Source organism: Macadamia integrifolia, chromosome 10 (genome assembly GCF_013358625.1).
Source record: "Macadamia integrifolia cultivar HAES 741 chromosome 10, SCU_Mint_v3, whole genome shotgun sequence".
NCBI classification, from domain to species: Eukaryota; Viridiplantae; Streptophyta; class Magnoliopsida; order Proteales; family Proteaceae; genus Macadamia; species Macadamia integrifolia.
The window spans coordinates 30238777-30249253 of NC_056566.1; positions in this window are offsets into that span (position 1 = coordinate 30238777).

Sequence of the window (10477 nt, forward strand, 5' to 3'; positions counted from 1 at the left end):
GGTGGATGGGGAGGGGTGGGTAAGGAGTCTTTATGGACCAAGGGAGGACGATAGATTTGAAGATGAGAATCTACCAGCACACAGCCATGGATCAATCATTGCCAGTTCTTCATTTCTATTTAGTCAATTAATTAACGGATAAAAAATATTGACAATTTGTTTTTTTCTTGAAGAAAGTCATCACTAATTCAGAGAAAAATATCAATGACAATAGTAAGTGGTGGGTGGGAGTTGGGAGAAGAAGCACTAATAGCAGAAAAAAAGGGCAGAAGTGGCCATGGAGGGTCCCCGCTGCATGTGAAACCTTAACTGGACAATAAAAGCCCTTCCTTACAGATTTAACCATAAAGGCTTATTAGCCTTCTGTTACACTACTGGTTTCTTCCCAGAGAGGAGATTACAGATGATGTGGTGAGTGGGTTGGGGGACCAATGAGTGGCTGAGTGCTGTAACCCACTTTGCTAGGGAAAGTGGCAAAATAATTCCAAATTCATAGGCGCTCGTTTTTTTTTGACTTTTTTGTGGCTCTTTTGGTTTCACATTACATTTGTTTTTGAGTTAGGTTGGCCTCACTCAACGCAAGAACAAATATATCAGTATCTGTATCCTATTATCAGTTTTGCCTCAGTGTCCATTAGCTTAATTGGGCCACTGGGGTACCCCTCTCCTGATCCGGCTCGTCTCCAACGACTCCTTTGATCATGACACATGTCTTATATATAAAAAATCACGACCAACGTTGATTCAACCCATATCTCTCTTTTTTGTTGCTGAAAGAGTCTGCGGGACTTGCTGAAATCCAATCCATTTCTGTTGGGATCTAGTTTTGTTGACTTTTTTATGGTTCTTTTGGTTTCACATTACATCTGTTTTTCGAGTTAGGGTGGCCTCACTCAACTCAAGAACAAATATATATCCTATCATCAGTTTTGGCCCAGTGTCCTTTAGCTTAATTGGGCCATTGGGGTACCCTTCTCCCCACTCAGTTGATAGAAAATAATTGGAAAAACTTTAAACTCCCTTTTCCAAACCTTGTTTCAATATAAAATAATTTCCAAAATATTAATATTTTTTTATTCATTTGATGAATTTCTTTATCATTTTTTAATCTACAACTGAGTTGAAAGGGAAAAAAAATCCTACCTGCTAACACAAATATATATGCCAGCACACAGGGCTAATGAGAGGGTACATGTGAGCATCTTCAACGTGGGATGGCATGGTCTTTTCTCTTTGTTGTGTCTAGGTGTGTACGTGTGTCAATAGGCATGGTTCTTTCTCCCGAGCCAAAATTACTATACTTGTACTTTCAAAGTTTTTAAGCTTTATCTCTACGAGATAACTAAGCTAATTGATAATGATCGTTAAAAATGATTTAGATATTTTGTTAGTTCCACCTAACTATATAAATTGATCCTTGTTTATTAAAATAATAATACTTTCTTTACTAAACATTGGATGCAACCCCCACCCCCTAAAGAATATTGTCACCAAAAAATTTTTTCACCCCAAAAATAGGATGCATGCAATCTCCCCTCCTCCATAGAGCTACTTGAAATTTTTTCTGGCGATAATTTTCTCCATTAATCAAACTAAAAATCATAAAAAAGAAAAGGGGAGGGTCCCCTCAGACTCCTGGTGAAGTTTTGGTTAGAAGAGGGTGTAGTATGGGAAAATCCTTCAAATAGGGGAGGGGAACAGTAATATGAGTGGAGGCCTGCAGTTTCATCCAGCTGAAACCCAAACCAATCAAACCCTTGGAATTCATGAATGTAGACTATATCTTCACTTGTCCCTTCGTGGCCCTTGCACTTGATTTTCAACAGTGTGCCAATTCTGGGCATAAAATACGAAGTTCAATTAAATTTAAGAGCAGCTTTGGTGAGCATGTCAATGATGGGCAAATAACACGATTTTCAGTTGAATGTAATGTGTTCTGCTTTGGTTCCTCCAAGCGTCCAGATCTGTGTTCAATACAATGCAAAGATGTCATTATATTCCTCAGTGACGACCTTTCTTTCTCATAGAAGAGTCAAAGCTTCCATACCTCCAACTTCTTTAATAGTCCAAAGCCATCAGGCAGCATTTGAATACTAGTTCCGTCCAAGTAAAGCTCAACCAAAGATTTTTTTTATATCACCAATAGACTCAGGCAACTCATCGAGAGAGTCACATTTACTGAGAACAAGTTTTTGGAGAGAACTCAATTTACATATGCTGTTTGAGAGTTTCTCAAGAGAAAAGCAACATTCCAAGTTTAAGTAAACGAGCTGTTGAAGCTGTCCAATGGATTCATTTAAATTAACCAAAGAACTGCAACCATCAAGATACAAGCTCTCTAAGTGAGGAAATCCTGAGAAGTCAGGGAGACTCAGCCAAATATAAACAATAACTGAGTTTCAGAATTTTCAATTCATGAAACAGCTGTGTCGAACAAATTAAGAGTGATCAATATAAAATATTAGTGAGTCCAGTGATATACTTGGTTGTACGTAAAGTGAGAGAAAAGAGAAGACTTATACTACCACACACCTTATTTCAAGCCAGTTATTCCAAGCTTGTCTAAAGTAGCCTTTACTCAAGCGGAGCATAGCTAATTCATCATGATAAAAATCAGCCGGTAGTTTACTCGGACAATGATCCCAACGCAGCCATCTTAACCGAGAAGGAAGACATTGAAACCTCCCCTCCAAGGTTGCTTCATTAACTTGTAGTAATCTTAATTCGGACATCTTCTTAAAGGCTTTACTATGTAGACAAGCGTTGAAACCTAAATTAAATCCAAGGATACCTTCAACCATATCATTCCCCCACGGAAGAAAATTAGTCCAAGTAAATAAAAATCAATAAACATAAAAATGTGAGGCTTTGTTAATTTACACGATCCATACTATCCTATTAATACAATTTATTTAATATCTATTTATATATATATATATATATTAGGGGATCAAATGTTTACTTAATTATAATAAGAGTAGAGGAAAAATAAGAAGAAAAAAGAAAAATATTCTTGTAATGTGCTCTTACCTTACGATTGTTTGTTACCTTCATGATATCGTCATTAGACCATAATCTACCACGTTTACTAGGTTTCATAGGGTTTCCATTGTAGGAAATTCTCCTTCCCATGTCTCGAATCTGATCGTACATCACCAATTGATTTGAATTATTAATTTTTAAGAGGGATTTTCTTTTGAGAACTCCTATGCGATGTCTCGGTTCAAAGCCACAAGTCCCCCGTATAGTAAGTACAATTTCTTCATCCCATTGTAAGAATAAACATGCAATATCAAGAAACATTGTTTTCTCAACATCACGTAGATTATCATAACTTATCTTAAGCTTTTTATAGACATCATCATGTGGAATTTGTGTCAATGTCTGAAGCATGTTTTTCCATACTCCATCTTTTGTAAAAGATAAATCAGAACCCAAAACCTCCAATGCTAAGGGCAACTTTTCTGTAGTGCGTACTATATCAATTGAAAGCGGCATATAATCATCCAGAATTTTGTCCATTGAAAAACATTTGAACTAAAAAGCTGAAGACTTTCTTCCTCGTTCAATCCTTGTGGCTCGTATATTTTTCTATTATTTTCTGAGATTCTACTTAGAACACTTTGATCTCTAGTTGTTATAATTATCATACTTTCATGACCAAACCAATTGAGATCACCAGCCAATGCATTTAATTAACTGGGTGCGATCATCCACATCATCAAGAATGAGAAGAATATTTATTTTTCCAAGTCTTTCTTTTATCAATGTTGATCCTTCTCAAGCACTGCATATTTTTATTTCCTCACGAAAGTTATTGTAAAGAAGTTTCTCTTACAATGATATTATACCATCGCGTGATGCTTCCTCTCTAACGTTTTCAAGAAAACAACTCTTACTAGAGTTTTTAAAGATATGATTGTATAAAGTTGTTGCAATGGTTGTCTTCCCAATGCCCTCAGTACCACATATCGCTAGAAACTGAACATCCCTGGAACTAGTGCCATTTGATGGTAGAGATAATATAGATTTCAGCCGCGATTCTATTCCAATAGGGTGTTTAGAACCAATCAAGGACTAGTCCATATTCAATTGAATCCAAGCTCTTGGAACAACTGAACTGACTAACTCTGATTAATCCCTGCAATTAGTTTCGTATAAAAAATGGAAATCACAACTCACAAATACAATTGGAAGTGAAACTTAAAAAATCCTAAAAGATGGATATGAAAAATAACTTTTTGAGGGAGTGAGACCTCCCCATCATCAAAAACCCATCCACTCTTGTCTCCTACAGCTCGCAAAGCGTCCTTACATGTCTGCAGAGTTTCGGGAGTCTCCTTGCCATGTCTGTGAGGCAAAATCTAAAAACATCCAGTCTAATTCTTGACGTCCGATGTTTTAATATAGAAGAAAATGGGGAAAATGATTTGACCGTTGTTTCTATGGTATTCCAACATCTGAACGAGCTCCAGGAGGCACCATTTGCTTTCTCCGGTATCTTTCACTGATGATAGCTATGGAGAGTTTGGAGCCTTTAATTGCTCAAAGAAGCTGTCGATGAAAGCATGGATTCCACGATCCTTAAGAGCACTGTAAAGTTGACCAACAGATGTTTTGTAGGTGTCTTTGCCTCTGAAATTGATAAACACATCATAGCTTGAAGATCCGAACTGTGGCTCCATCAAGATTGCTGTTGCAGATAGAGAGATGTGATTGTGAATTTTTAAAAGAGCTGCTCTTTATTCGTGTGCGTGAATTGGTTTGCGTTGATTCAAGAGAATATATAGATGATTAATGGAGAAATTAGCAGAGAAAGTTCTGTTTCTGCTTCTCTGTAGATTGAACAGGTGAATTCGTTGGGGATGTGTTAAAGATTCCTTTTTAGGTAATAAAAATGAGTTGAATTAAGAAGTCAAACAAGGAGGGGTGACTTGAGAGGAGGAAACCAAATTAATAACGTCCTTCCCCTTTGCGTTGTGTGCGTTTATTATTAATAAAAGAAAGGTACAACGAGTCAATGACCGGTCACTTTGAAGTTTGAAGTGGTACCCACGTTCCACTTTGCCACTTTGTCACGTTAGTCGGTGCTAGTACAAATCAGCCAAAGAAATGGAATCCGAAGGATATTTTCGAAAATACCATAATGTAAGAAGGTACATGTAAACCTTAAGGGGAAGTGAATTATTTCATTTCTTTGACTGCCAGCAAGGGATTGCAACCCAGATAGTAGTCAAATTTTTTCAATTTAAGTCAGCTGCATTTATAAATTATAATTAATTAATATTAAGTTCCCCTTTCAATTTAGATGCCTTATTTTTTATTCATTTTATTTTTTGGTTTTGATCTGCCATTATGATGGTCAATTAACCAAGTCTAAGGTTGTCTTTAAGAAATTCTTTTTGTGTTTGATATATTCGAATCAAGAGAAGATTGTTTTTTGAATGTCAAAATTTATCTCAAAAGTAGCGAAATTTTTTTTTACTGTAAAAAAATAAATAAAATAAATAAAATAAAATCTTACCAAAAACAAAAGAAAATACAAAAACTTTTATTTTCTTTCTTTTCTTCTCTCCTAAACATACATATTTTTTCTGTGTTCTTATCATTTCATTTCATTCCTATTATTTTCTTCTATTTTCCTGATTCTTTTCTTCTCTTGGCTACAAAACATGGATCCAACTCATTTCCAGCTTCAATGAGCGTCCAACGACCTTATGATCGACACGTGGAGACGACAAATCCAATGGTTCAACGAACTGCAACCCTCATTCTCTAATTTCTCCTATCGCTGAACGATAGCAGAGCTTGCCGGCGAAAAATCCGACAAACTCCTGTAAGACCTGAATGTATATGGGATCAAAATCTTCTCTTTTTCTCATCCCTATTTTTCCTTGTTTTGCTACCTGCAGAACGCGACACGTGGACAACAAGGAGACCAACGATCAAGATTGGGTGAGGATTATTACATCCGGTGCGTTGGTCTTAAAGTTATCCACGTGTCGCGTTCTGCAGATAGCAAAACAAGAAAAAACAGGGATGAGAAAAACAGATGATTATTTTCCATGTATATGTATCCTCTTGAGTGACTTCAGTATATGAATACATTGTTAAGCTAAGAGAGAGGAGCTATCAGGGTCCACAATTTCCAAACAGAGCTATCAGAGTCCACAATTTTTAAACTGAAATTTTCCCTTTATTCATTGTTAAGCTAAAATTTGGGGATGACATGAGTATGTAATGAAAATATAAACCAACAGAACCAACATGTCCACAGAGACAAATACAGGAATCATATTTTACATAACCCAACAGAATCAACAGAGCCTCATCCACAGCGACAGATAAACAAAAGAAGAGAGAAATAATTGAACCTTTACTGTTCGTTCGTGCCTTTCAAATCCCGAAGCGAGATCGACTGCAAATCTCTGAAAGTCCTCTTGCCGGTGCTGGTGCTCGCCTCTGAAACCTCTGAATGAAAATCCCCACGAGATCGATTTCAAAATGTCGGCGAGGTCTGCGATCGTTTACCGAGAAGAGAAATAAGAGAAACACTCTGCAGGTTAGGGCTATTAGCATGTATGGATAGAGAAGAGAGGGAAAAATATAGAGGGAGATGAGACTGAGTAGGATTTTAGGCGAGGTCTGCGATCGCTCACTGAGAGGAAAAATAAGAGAAGGGAAGGAGTGTCGAAGTTCGCCGATTTCTCGTCGGCGAGCTCTGCGAACGTTCAACGATGTTGAGCCGTTGGATTTACCCTCGTCGCGTGTCGATCATCTGAGAGGTCGTTGGACGCTCGTTGCGTCAGTCCTTGGAGACGAGTGGGATCCACAAAACACAGCCTTAGAGAATTTGCAAGATTTCTTATTATTATTGGGAAAATTACGCTTTTCTCCCCTGTAGTTTGTTGAGATTACACATGAATGGTTTGAAGGAATTACATCTCTTCCCTCGGCAGTGATGGTGTGAGTGTGTTGTTAGTTTTAAACAATAAAAGAGTGTATTACCATTTAGCAGAGACTGATTTTTTATGTTCAACTGAACAGATGTGGGTCTTTGCTAAACAAACCAGAAGGAAACCCCTTTGTGGACGAGGATCGTCGTCTTCCGTTCTCTGAGGATGAGGAGGAGCTGTTGTTGGTTGGGTTAACTATGGAAAAAGAGACGCTGATGGAGGTGATGAAGGTGCTGGAGGAGGAGATAACCTTCTCTGGTAATGCTAATAATGGCGATACGAATGCTAACCTTTATCGTTGATGATGTACTCTACATCGTCGTCGTTTGTAACGATCAACGGCAACGAAGAGAGCTGTGGACCCTCCTTCGATACGTCTTCGACTGTGATGGCGAGTGTCGATATGGGTAATATTAGTATTTCACACTTCATGGGCCCAATGAGTTCTGGTGGCCGAAAGTTGGAGACCTTTCTGTTTCTTCCATTTTCTGTGAAGGGATCAACGAGTGTGACTGTGAAGTCAGGGAGGGTGACGATGAGTAGTTGGATCGTGTCCTCACTCCTCGGTGGAGCTCCTTTTGAGTTTAATCAAGAGTGGTCTCACGACTCTCCTCACTCTGGGTTTTAGGTTTTGTGAAGAAGCTTTTCACATTTTGTTTTTAGAGCATGGAATGGAGAGAGAGAGAGAGAGAGAGAGAGAGAGAGAGAGAGAGAGAGAGAGAGAGAGAGAGAGAGAGAGAGAGAGGCTGTTTTGTTCTCTTCCTCTTCTTGGGTCTAGTTGTTCTGTTCCTGAGTCTTTTCTCCTTTAATTTTTTTTTCTCCTCTTTTTCTTTCATTTAATCCTTGTGAACATCAACATGTGAAGTGGACTGAAATGAATGATATAAATGGTATAATGGTTTCTTTCGATTCTAACTTCTCTGTTAAATTTGTTTTGAATTCTTGACACATTTTGAAGATCGACTCGTTCCGACATATTTTGATGGTGATCTGAATGAAAAGTTTTCTGAGATCTATGATAGAAGCAGAGGGGTTAGGCCGATAAAACCAAGCCCGGAGCCCATCATCCACACCCCCGAGGTATGGTTCGATCAGATCGACCACGACCCGATGGGTTGACCCGCAACTTAGAGTATATATAATGTACTGTTGCTTGTTGAGAAAGTCATTGTATTTTTAGGTTTTTCGAGCTAGGGTTTCAGGGTGAGTTTTCTCGCCACTACTTGGATGTAATCTCTCTTCTGCATAGTAAAACATTTTCTTCTTCGTCCGAGGACATAGCACACCACCCTAGTGTATGAACCTCATTAAATCTCTGTGTCGTGCGGAGCTATTGTCTTTTTATTTTTGTATTTTCTTGGTGTTTGATCTAATATTCTCTCATTTGTAATTTTTTTTTCCCTCTCTTTTCCCATCGTTTTCATGGAGCTCTCTAGTTGCAGGGTTTTGGAAATTGGGTTTCTGGTTTCGAATTATCAACTTTTCCAGTCGCAACCATTAATGGAGAACAAAAACAAAAAAGTTTCAACATAATGGAACATAAAAATTCAACACAGAAAAACAAAAGACCAGATATAATTGAAGAAATCCTCAAGAATTCAGGACACGAACGTGAAGATGAGATCTAATAATTGGATTGGGTTTTGAAGAATTTAGAGAACCAGAAAAAATTGATGAAGAGAGAGAGAGAGATACTAATAGAGAGAGGTTTCTGACATCTAATGGGATAGGAAATTAGCAAAGTGAGAAGCAGAAAGTAGTTTGTAGAGGGAGGAAGCATTGCTGGAGTGGCTCAGGGTAGCTGAAGAAGAAGCAGGTGGAGCGTAAATTCAGTCCCTTTTGTTCATTTTACTGGAAGTGTTTATAAGGGCATTTTCGGCATGAGTAGATTTGATATTAAGTGACATGACCAAGTAACAATCTCAATTTCGCGGAGACTATCGGATTGATATTAATTGTAAAAAAAGTATTCAACAATCAAATTTTCCATTTCACCCTTCAATGAGGTAAGTTAGGTATCGAGGCTAAACACACTCTTTTCTAATCGGTACCATGGAAGCTTTTGCATTTTTATTCTCTCTTATAACTATTGGGTTTTTTTACAGGCAAAATACTCCAAATTCATAGGCATCCATTTGCAGATTTTTTGTTATTCTTTTGCCACTATCAGACAAGTTTGTCCTTGGCTTTAAGAAAAAAAACTTTTTTTTTTCTATTTTACCCTTGATCCGTACTATTTCACCATCAATACAGTATTGAGATTGGAAGCTAACGATACTGGTGCAGATTGCATGATACCAATACCTCAAAGCTCAAACCATGCTTCTAGCTCATTGGCATGCTACTAAGAAGCTAGTGTAAAGTCTCACGGATGGTCGATAGCTCAACCTTCCTAGCCCCTACCTTCCTAAATATTGTAGTAGCTAGTAGTTATAGTACCCCTTGTACTAGTATATAAAAACAAAAACAAAAACAAAAATTGAGCCTATTTACAGGGAGAGTGAAATGACCATCTTATATATCAAATATCATCATCATCTTCTTCTTCTTCTTCTTCTTTTTCATCATCATCATCATCATCATCATCTGTTTTTAATCATCAATCGGGAGATTGCTACTTGATTGTGTGGCCTCTGAACCCATGTACAAGGAGAGTGAAATGACCATTCCACTTGCATGAACCCGTCCCTATACAGGATTCCTAGCGTGTCTAGAATCAAAAGACAAATAAAAAATGGGCTGAACTGAAGACCCATTTAGGATGCCCATCCTTTGGTGATAAGGTGCAAAAAGGCTCAATGGCCAGAGCTTGATCCATTGAACAAGGCCCCCAAAGTTTTTAGAGCACACAAAAAATCCCCAAGAACTGGTAAAATGTGATCCTTAATGAACCTGGCTAATTCAAGTATGAAATCTGCAAAGACTTCTATATACATCTTCGACTCACCTGTTTCAATCAGGTTCTGAAAACTCGGGTCAGAGTCAGGTGGTTCGACTCATTATCTATGGGATCGAGTCCTAGTAATCTTGATTTACATGTATATATTGAGTCTGATTGAGTTAAGCCGAGTCAGGTTGATCTTAAGACAATTCAAACAGATAAAATGTCATTTTTCATTTTTCATTTTCAATTTTTATCCCTCTTTTTTCATCTTTTCATCCCCTTCTTTTGTTTAGACCTTAGTTGTCTTATTCTATTTTGATTGGATTCATATAACCGACCCCATTAAGTTAGGATAAGACTATTTATATTTGTTGTTTTAGAGTATAAGAAAGGGAGGGAACATTACATTAGGAAAGGTTCAACTATACTTCAAACTAAGAATCAAATCAAAACAAAACAAAATGTAGGAATCAAATTAGGTAATTGATGTCATGGCAGAGATGTTAGTTGTCGTACAAAAGAAATTAAAAAATTAAAAAATCACATTGGTGATTTGCATTCACATATGGAAAATATAAGTGTACCGTTTAAAAACCCAGCTAACTTGATCCCTCCCTCATCAACCTTATTTTCTCAA